Raw genomic sequence first — 11,458 nt, forward strand, 5'->3', positions numbered from 1 at the left:
CTCCAGAGTCTGCACCGTCCCTGGATTCACTTCCTTTCCCTTCAGTTGCTGCAAGTGACCAATTGAAGGTCAGAATGAGACAATAAATGGAATGAGGGAGAAAAGAAAGTGTTTTACTCAGATGTTGAAGACAGGAGGAAGGTTCAGTCTGTCTGAAGTTCAAGCTCATTCAGGGTTGGAGGAACTTGCTCGGGAGAAACCTCCATGTCCAGCTTCCGCATTGAGACAATGGGGGAGCTCTGATTGGTAGAGGAGCAGAATCTTTCCGGCCCTCCAATCTTCCTACTGGGCAACACGTTCGCAGTCAGGTCAGCGGAAGTGAGCGCCCCCTTCCCTCAGTCATGCGCAGTCTTGGGTCAGGGGAGGGGTAGAGAACCGACGGCCGGAACTGTCAGCCGGTTGCCTGGAAACCTTGTCTCGAGGATATGTGGGGGAGGGGAACAATGGGTAGGGGCGGGACTCCCGCGTCTGCGCGCTGGGCAGTGACGTCACCGCGGAGCGGATTTATTCCTATTGGCTGATTTAGAGGACGAGTTTCTTTGTGATGTCACAATGTGGAGGTTGTACAATAAGTTTCAGACTAAAACTTCCTCCTCTGGGCAACATCTGGGAGCAAATCAATGTCTCCCCCTTTCATAAGGTCATAAAATATAGGAGCAGAATGAGGCCATTTGGCCCATCGAGTATAATCCTTCAACCATGAAAAATCTGTCTAACTCCTCCCTAAATTTACTCACTGTCCCAGCTCCACCGCACTCTGGGGTAGTGAATTCCACAGATTCACAGCGCTTTGGGAGAAGGAGCTTCTCCTCAACTCTTTAGAATTTGTTACCTCTTTTTAAAAATAATCTTTATTGTCACAAGTAGGCTTACATTAACACTGCAAAGAAGTTACTCTGAAAAGCCCAACTCTCCACATTTTGGCTCCTGTTCGGGCACACAGAGGGAGAATTCAGACGTCCAAATTATTGAACAACACGTCTTTCGGGGCTTGTGGGAGGAAACCGAAGCACCCGGTGGAATCATAGAATTTACAGTGCAGAAGGAGGGCATTCAGCCCATCGAATCGGCACCAGCCCTGTAAAGAGCACCCCATCCCCGTAACTCAGTAAACCCACCTAATCTTTTTGGACACAAAGAACATAGAACATTACAGCACAGTACAGGCCTTTCGGCCCTCGATGTTGCGCCTACCTGTGAAACCACTCTAAAGCCCATCTACACTATTCCCTTATCGTCCATATATCTATCCAATGACCATTTGAATGCCCTTAGTGTTGGCGAGTCCACTACTGTTGCAGGCAGGGCATTCCACGCCCTTACTACTCTGAGTAAAGAACCTACCTCTGACATCTGTCTTATGTCTTTCTCCCCTCAATTTAAAGCTACGTCCCCTTGTGCTAGATATCACCATCCGAGGACAAAGGCTCTCACTGTCCACCCTATCCAATCCTCTGATCATCTTGTATGCCTCAATTAAGTCACCTCTCAACCTTCTTCTCTCTAACGAAAACAGCCACAAGTCCCTCAGCCTTTCCTCATACGGGCTTCCCTCCATACCAGGCAACATTCTGGTGAATCTCCTCTGCACCCTTTCCAATGCTTCCACATCCTTCCTATAATGCGGCGACCAGAATTGCACGCAATACTCCAAATGCGGCTGCACCAGAGTTTTGTACAGCTGCAACATGACCTCATGGTTCCGAAACTCAATCCCTCTATCAATAAAAGCTAACACACCGTACGCCTTCTTAACAACCCTCTCAACCTGGGTGGCAACTTTCAGGGATCTATGTACATGGACACCGAGATCTCTCTGCTCATCCACACTGCCCAGAATCTTACCATTAGCCCAGTGCTCTGTCTCCGTTATTCCTTCAAAAATGAATCACCTCACACTTTTCTGCATTAAACTCCATTTGTCACTTCTCAGCCCAGCGCTGCAGCTTATCTATGTCCCTCTGTAACTTGTAACATCCTTCCGCACTGTCCTCAACTCACCGACTTTAGTGTCATCTGCAAATTTACTCACCATCCTTCTACGCTCTCCTCCAGGTCATTTATAAAAATAACAAACAGCCGTGGCCCTAAAACAGATCCTTGGTGTACACCACTAGTAACTGGACTCCAGTCTGAACATTTCCCATCAACCACCACCCTTTGTCTTCTTCCAGCTAGCCAATTTCTGATCCAAATTGCTAAATCACCCCGAATCCCATGCCTCCGTATTTTCTGCAGTAGCCTACCGTGGGGAACCTTATCAAACACTTTACTGAAATCCATATACACCACTGCGTTACCCTCATCCACCTGTTTGGTCACCTTCTCAAAGAACTCAATAAGGTTTGTGAGGCATGACCTACCCTTCACAAAACCGTGTTGACTATCTCTAATCAAATTATTCCTTTCCAGATGATTATACATCCTATCTCTTATAAACCCTTGATGTTTGTGTGGCAGTGGTCAAGGATGTTGGGGCCCCTGTCGGGACAGATGTGTTGGTGGAATTTTGGCAGTACACTTGAGGTTGGCCTGGTTAAAGTCCCCGGCCACGATGAACAAGGCCGCCAGGTATTCTGCTTCATTGTTATTTATAGCGGTTACAATTCATCAAGGGCCTTCTTCACTTCCGCCTGGGGTGGGATGTAGACCGCCGTGATGATGGCAGAAGTGAACTCCGTGGAAGGCAGTATGGACTGTACTTCACAGTCGGGTATTCCAGGTCCGGGGAGCAGTAGTGCACCAGGGTCGCCACATCCGAGCATCAGGAGGAGTTGACGAGGAGGCAAACACCTTCACCCACTCCAGGTTCAGTCCTGGATGTGATTAACAGCAGGAATAATAGCAGAATCTAACCCGTCATCACTTGTGAATCCTTTGGTGTCTCCGCATGTTGGACGACTGACTGAATCCCTCCCCACAGTGAGAGGTGAATGGCTTCTTTCCAGTGTGAACTCGCTGGTGTCTCCGCAATGTGGATGATGTTTGAAACCTCTTTGTGCAGTGAGAGCAGCTGAGCGGTCTCTCCTCAGTGTGAATGCGCTGGTGTTCCCTCAGTACCCGAGAGCTTTTAAATCCACTCCCACAGTCGGAGCATTTAAAGGGTCTCTCATTGCTGTGAGTGACATTGTGGTTCAGCAAGTGATGACCGAGTGAAGCTTTTTCCAGTCGGAGAAGTGAACGGTCTCTCCTCAGAGTGAACGCGCTGGTGGGACATCAGTAGCTGTGAGCTTTTGAAACCCCTCCTGCATTCAGAGCATTTAAAGGGCCTGCTCTTGGTGTGAGTGACATTGTGTTTCAGCAGGCTGGATAATTGAGTGAATCCCATATCACACACATTGCAGATGAACGGCTTCTCCCCGGTGTGAACTCGCTGGTGGTTCTGCAGGTGGGGTAAGCGAGTGAATCCCTTATCACACACAGTGCAGGTGAATGGCCTCTCCCCAGTGTGAGCGCTCTGGTGTCTCTGCAGGTGGGATAACCGAGTGAATCCCTTATCACACACAGTGCAGATGAACGGCCTCTCCCCGGTGTGAACTCTCTGGTGTCTCTGCAGGTTGGGTAACTGAGTGAATTCCTTCCCACACACAGTGCAGGTGAACGGACTCTCCCCAGTGTGAACTCGATGGTGTCTCTGCAGGTGGAATAACCGAGTGAATTCCTTCCCACAGTCAGAGCAGGTGAAAGGCCTCTCTCCAGTGTGATCTCGTTCGTGTCTCCGCAGGCTACCAATGTCAGTGAATCCCTTTTCACACTGAGAGCAGGTGAAAGGCCTCTCTCCAGTGTGAACTCTTTCGTGTCTCCGCAGGTTGCCAATGTCAGTGAATCCCTTTTCACACTGAGAGCAGGTGAAAGGCCTTTCTCCAGTGTGACTGCGTTGATGCCTTTCCAGCTGGCACGGGGCTGTGAATCCCGTCTCACACACAGAGCAGGTGAACGGCCTCGCTCCAGTGTGACTGCGTTGATGCCTTTCCAGTCCATACAGACCTTTGAACCCCTTTCCACAATCCTCACATTTCCATGGTTTCTCCATGGTCCGGATGATCTTGCGTCTCACCACGTTGGATGATCAGTTGAAGCCTGGTCCACACACAGAACACCTATACAGTCTCTCCCTGATGTGAATGGCGTAGTATTTTTTCAGGCTGTGTCACTGGTTAAAGCTCTTTCCACAGTCAGTGCTCTGTAACAGTCTCACACGGGTGTGTGTGTCTGTCTCAGTGCTTTTCCAGACGCACTGATGTTTAAAATCTCTTGAAGCAGACAGAATAGACAAACATTTCTCCTTCTAGACTCAAAGGCCGATGATCTTCAGTTCCCAAGAATTGAGTGACTCAGTCAGTTCTTGACGTGATATTTAGTTTGAGGTATCGGCCTCAAACTCCTCTCGTTCGAACTTCCTGCAAACAGATTTTACAATGGTAATCATTGTCAGTACAGGATAGAAACTTAGAACAGACAATTCTAGTTTATATCAAACATTCTTTCCTCTCTCTTTCGCTGAAATGCTCTAAATCTCAATCCCACACACTCTCCCTCCATTCTCACTCTGCTGTATCTGATATTCACCCTCCCAATTCTCCTGAAGGTGCTGATTCAGGCTGATTGACAGATCCAAGCTCTCTGCTTCCTGTCCTGGACACAGAGACCTGAAAATCTTCATGCAGGCTGACAGACAGATATATGTCTATATCACTGGATGAAAAATGTGTGTAATATACAGACTGTATTCACTTACTTTCCCTCCCAATTTTCTTGAAGGTGCTGATCAACAAATCTAAACTCACTAAAACCTGTACAAGAGTAGAGAATCTCCATATAAGTACATTTACTGATTAGAGATAGGGAAATTCTGAGGAAGAATTTTATTTAGTCATGGAGTGGTCATGACAGGGAACTCACTGCCCACAAGGGTTGTGGAAGTCCAGATGATCAATAATTTAAAATAAAATAGGATAGTCACTTGAAGAAAATAAACTTGCAGGGGAACAGGGATGTCGATTGGGAATGGGACTAACTGGATTGCTGTACAGAGAGTCAGCATTGACTCGAGTTCATAAATGGATTCCGTCAGTGCTGCAATGATTGTATGACTGGAAATATATAACGTAGGTACAGTACTATATTACAAAACTAGAAATAATAATACATGTATTTTGTTACAGAACCATCAATAATATATCTAATACATTCCATGTAACACTAGATATATCTCTGTCCGATATTTTAAAAATTCAAATTCATTTACGGGATGTGAGAGTCGCTGGTTCAGCCAGCATTTATTGCCCATCCATTCAGAAGGTGGTGATGAGTTGCCTTCTTGAATCGCTGCAGTCCTTGAGTTGTAGGTACATCCCCTGTGCTGACAGGGAAGGAGTTCCAGGATGTTGCCCCAGCAACAATGAAGGAAGGGTGATATATTTCCAAGTCCATCTGGTGAGTGAACCTTCAGGTAGTGGGGTTCCCAGGTATCTGCTGCTCTTGTCCTTCTAGATAGTAGTAGTCGTGGGCTTGGAAGGTGCTGACGGAGGAACCTTGGTGAGTTACTGCAGTGGGCTGTAATAAAAATAACAAACAGCCGTGGCCCTAAAACAGATCCTTGGTGTACACCCCTAGTAACTGGACTCCAGTCTGAACATTTCCCATCAACCACCACCCTTTGTCTTCTTCCAGCTAGCCAATTTCTGATCCAAATTGCTAAATCACCCCGAATCCCATGCCTCCGTATTTTCTGCAGTAGCCTACCGTGGGGAACCTTATCAAACACTTTACTGAAATCCATATACACCACTGCGTTACCCTCATCCACCTGTTTGGTCACCTTCTCAAAGAACTCAATAAGGTTTGTGAGGCACAACCTACCCTTCACAAAACCGTGTTGACTATCTCTAATCAAATTATTCCTTTCCAGATGATTTTACATCCTATCTCTTATAAACCTTTCCAAGATTTTGCCCACAACAGAAGTAAGGCTCACTGGTCTAATAGTTACCGGGGTTGTCTCTACTCCCCTTTTTGAACACGGGGACAACATTTGCTATCCTCCAGTCTTCTGGCACTATTCCTGTAGACAAAGATGACTTAAAGATCAAAGCCAAAGGCTCAGCAATCACCTCCCTAGCTTCCCAGAGAATCCTAGGATAAATCCCATCCGGCCCAGGGGACTTATCTATTTTCACACTTTCCAGAATTGCTAACACCTCCTCCTTATGAACCTCAAGCCCTACTAGTCTAGTAGCCTGAATCTCAGTATTCTCCTCGACAACGTTGTCTTTTTTTTGTGTGAATACTGATGAAAAATATTCATTTAGCGCCTCTCCTATCTCATCGGACTCCACGCACAACTTCCCACTACTGTCCTTGACTGGCCCTACTCTTACCCTAGTCATTCTTTTATTCCTGACATATCTATAGAAAGCCTGAGGGTTATCCTTGATCCTACCTGCCAAAGACTTTTCATGTCCCCTCCTGTCTCTTCTTAGCTCTCTCTTTAGGTCCTTCCTTGCTAACTTGTAACTCTCGAGCGCCCTAACTGAACCTTCATGTCTCATCTTTACATAAGCCTCTTTCTTCCTCTTGACAAGTGTTTCGACTGCTTTAGTAAACCACGGTTCCCTTGCTCGACCACCTCCTCCCTGCCTGACAGGTACATACTTATCAAGGACACGCAGTAGCTGTTCCTTGAACAAGCTCCATATTTCCATTGTGCCCATCCCCTGCAGTTTTCCTCTCCATCTGATGCATCCTAAGTCTTGCCTCATCGCATCATAATTGCCTTTCCCCCAGATATAACTCATGCCCTGCGGTATATACTTATCCCTTTCCATCACTAAAGTAAACGTAATCAAATTGTGGTCACTATCACCAAAGTGCTCACCGACTTCCAAATCTAACACCTGTCCTGGTTCATTACCCAGTACCAAATCCAATATGGCCTCACCTCTCGTTGGCCTATCTACACACTGTGTCAGGAAACCCTCCTGCACACATTGGACAAAAACGGACCCATCTAAAGTACTCAAACTATACCGTTTCCAGTCAATATTTGGAAAGTTAAAGTCCCCCATAACAACTACCCTGTTGCTTTCGCCCCTACCCAGAATCATCTTTGCAAACCTTTCCTCTACATCTCTGGAACTTTTCGGATGCCTATAGAAAACCCCTAACAGGGTGACCTCTCCTTTCCTGTTTCTAACCTCAGCCCATACTACCTCAGTAGACGAGTCCTCATCAAACGTCCTTTCTGCCACCGTAATACTGTCCTTGACTAACAATGCCACCCCGCACCCTCTTTTACCACCTTCCCTGAGCTTACTCAAATATCTCTTCATCTTTACAGCGGCTGGTTTTTTTTTGGTTAGAGGAGGAGGTAGGGAGGGAAACACTGAAGAAGTGCTTCGGGTTTAAGTGTCACTTGACAACAGCTCCTCCACAAACCACCTTCAAGTTAGGGTGATCACACGGACATATGCAAATTTCCACAGCAACAGCCAATCAGCAGCTCCGCTCTACTGCCCTCTGCTGGATGCTTGTCTTCACTTGAACAGCTAGGGTCTCTTGCACATGTACACCTTCAAGTTAGGGTGACCACACGGACGTATGCAAATTTCCCCTGCAACAGCCAATCAGCAGCTCCACTCTACTGCCCTCTGCTGGAGGCAATTGCTAAAGGCAATTTATCATGGCCAATCCACCTAACCTGCACATCTTTGGACTGTGGGAGGAAACCGGAGCACCCGTACAAAACCTACGAAGACCCTGGAGATGTGAAGCAATGTGCTAACCACTGTACTACCATGCTGGCCATCTTATCTCTCGTTCTAGAATGCCTGAAAGACGTGCTGTTCGGTGAATTGAACATTCTGAATTCTCCTTCTGTGTACCCTAACAGGCGCCAGAATGTGGCAACTTGGGGAGTTTCACAGTAACTTCATTGCCGTGTTTTGAAAAAAAGTTTAAAGTACCCAATTCATTTTTTCCAATTAAGGGGCAATTTAGCGTGGCCAATCCACCTACCCTGCACATCTTTGGGTTGTGGGGGTGAAACCCATGTAAACACGGGGAGAATGTGCAAACTCCGCATGGACAGTGACCTAGATCCGGGATCGAATCTGGTACCTCGGTGCCATGAGGCGGCAGTGCTAACCACTGCACCACCATGCTGCCCCATTGCGGTGTTAATGTAAGCCTTGTGACAAAAATAAAGATTATTATTCTTATTATTAAGTGGGAGTAGCCTCTCCAAGGCAGCCTTCAGGATGCACGACAATGCAGAATCGCCGAGCACAAACTTGTAGCCAAGTTCCGCACACAAGTACGGCCTTGACCGGGACCTTGGATTCATGACACATTACATTCACCCCGCGCCCCCCCCCCCCCCCCAACCATCTGGCCTGGGCTTGCAAAATTCTACCAACTGTCCTGGCTTGAGACAATTCATACCTCTTTAACCTGGGATTATCCCTCTCTCCAGTCACTCCGTCTGGACCTGTAAAGACTTAATTACCTGCAAAGATTCGCATTCAAAAGTATCATCTTGCATCATTGACTTTGTCTATGTATGTTTCTGGAACCCATCTCTTCATTCACCGGAGGAAGGAGCTGTGCTCCGAAAGCTAGTGATTCGAAACAAACCTGTTGAACTTTAACCTGGTGTTGTAAGACTTCTTACTGTGCTCACCCCAGTCCAACGCCAGTATTACCATATTAAAGTAAAGGGGCAAAGTGGCACCATGGTGGCGCAGTGGTTAGTGCTGCTGCCTCACGGCGTTGAGGTCCCAGGTTCGATCCTGGCTCTGGGTCACTGTCCGTATGGACTTTGCACATTCCCCCTGTGTTTGCGTGGGTTTCACCCTCACAACCCAAAGATGTGCAGGGTAGGTGAACTGGTAATGCTAAATTGCCCCTTAATTGGAAAAAATAAATTGGGTACTCTAAAAAAAATTTAAAAGTAAAAGGGCAAAGTCTATTTATAGTTTAAGAGATACATTCCTAATAAAAATAGTGTTTAGGCATTGTTGCTTCTAGTTTTTTGCAGTAAAAGTTATAAAACCTGAAGTCTTTGCCTTATGACTCTTTAATTTGTTCACTGGGTTTAGAATTTATCTTTTAAAGTTACTGATCTTTTCAGAAATCTTACACAGTTGATTTAGAGCTACAAGTTTCAACTTCCCATTAAGCCTCAGGCAACTTCTGTCTCTCTATTGCTCATGTCAATGACAGCCCAGCAACAGAGCTGAGGGCTGGAGATGCCGTCACTCCTTGTAGGAGCTGGAATCAGTAGAAAGAAGAACCATAGTTTCTGGTTGAGCTTTGTGTGAGCTGTCTGACCATGATGACCATATATAAATAGCGAACCAGGTAATATGCTCTGATGAGGGTTTAGAAACAGACCCTGGGTAGACGGGTTCACTGAAGCTGTGGGCTTGTCAGCTGTACAATGAAACCAGGCATCCAACAGCCACAGAGACTTCTAATATTGGACACTGGGTTTAACCCTGTTCTGTATTAAACAGACCTATCTGATACTGGGGGTGATAATCTGACCCTTAATTCATTCAATTCCAAAAGTGAATAACATTGTTTCAAGTACAGTGATTACTCTGTTAATCTGTGAATAAAGTGGTGTCAGTTCATGCAGATCTCTGTCTGAACTCAATTTCATTACTTATTTTTGTTACTGACTAGGCTCTCTCTCTCTTCTCTCCTGCCTCTCTCAGTATCTGGTGCGCCTTTCTCCCTCTGCTGCCTCTGTCACTCTCAGCTGCCTCTCACTCTCTGTTATCAGTGCTTAGGAAGGCTGGTGGGATAGTTTCCTTTGGTAGCCGAGGGCCAAGAATATAAGAACAGGGAGATTATGCTGGAACTGGATCAAACACCAGTTAGACCACAGCCGGAGCACTGTGGACAGTTCTGGCCACCACATTACAGGAAGATGTGATCGCACGAGAGAGGCTGCAGAGGGGATTTATGATGATGTTACCCAGGATGGAGAATTTTAATGATGAGGAAAGATTGGAGAGGCTGGGGTTGTTCTCATTGGAACAGAGGAGGCTGAGGGGAGATTGAATTGAGTTGTGTATAATTCTGAGGGGCTCAGATAGAGTGAATATTCCCCTCAGCAGAGTCCAACCCCTGCAGTCAAACATGAAGTCACTGGTGTGTCAGGAAGTGGGATGAGTGAGTGACTCTCTATCCGCACAGAGAACATGGAAATAGCAGCTCCCCAGTTTGAACTCGCTGGTGTGTCAACAGGCTGGAGGATTGGCTGAATTCCATCCCACTCCTGGAACATTTTTCAATGTCCTCTCCCCATTGCCAGCAGGCTGCCTGACTGAGAGAAGCTCTGTCCACAGACAGAGCAGATGAATGGCCTGTCGTTAATATGGAGATGCTGGTGTCATCTTGATGTTGTTCGTTCCGGGGACTTCCGGTGAAACACCTTGGGATATTTAATTACATTAAATGTGCTGTATAAATGCAGATTCATGTATTATTGAAGGCGGTCACTTGAGCTCCTCCACTACCCTGAACACCAAGTCCCCGAACATGAACAGTCTGATTAACCAGCTTATTCACACAGATCAGACCAGCCCACCCATTCTCACTGCATCTGCTTTGCTCAGGCTCCCATGTAACTCCATCCCTGCTCTCACTGCGCTGAGCTCAAGTGCCAACAAAGCATTTATGTCTTCAGATTTTTACTGTGAGGTTAAACCTATCCGGAGACAATGAATAGGCTGGGCCACTGCTCTCTTCAAAATACAACGCTTAGGGGCTAATGGAGGGCTGTAAATTATGAAAGATTTTGATACACAGGGAGAATGTTTTCACTTGTAAGGGTAAGAACAAGACTCAAAGCTGTCAATGTGAGATAATCTAATCAGGAATTCAGGAGAAATTTCTTCCCCAGAGAGTGGTGGGAATGTGGAACTCGCTACCACAGGGATTGGTGGAGGTGAATAACATCGATATATTTATGGCGAAGCTGGATGAACATGAGGGAGAAATGAACAGACGGATAAACTGATAGAGTCAGATGGGAACGCATGAGAGGAAGCTCAAATGAAGTCTAAACACTGGCATGGATTGGTTGGGCTGTATGTTGTATATTCAATGTAATTTAGCCTGGTATTGCCTTTAACTCTCACATAGTCGATTCCAGGTTAAAGTGAAACAGTTTCACTCCCAGAAACATTTCAGCTCATTGTTTCCAGATATTGTCCAATCAGTGCCTCTTGTCAGCCAGGTATCCGTGTGAAGAGTCAAGGTATTCAATTCAACTACAAAGATCTCCTGTAATTTGTAACAATATATCTTTGAAGAGCAGATTTTTTTTCAAATAGACTGGATTATTTAAATTTATTAGGTTTTACTCAATTCTTTAAAGTGCTTGATTATCAGACAGTCTTATTCAAATCGGAGTTTGTTTGACACAAGACAAAGTAGGCACATGATC

This window comes from Scyliorhinus torazame, chromosome 5, assembly GCF_047496885.1.
Source record: "Scyliorhinus torazame isolate Kashiwa2021f chromosome 5, sScyTor2.1, whole genome shotgun sequence".
NCBI lineage: Eukaryota > Metazoa > Chordata > Chondrichthyes > Carcharhiniformes > Scyliorhinidae > Scyliorhinus > Scyliorhinus torazame.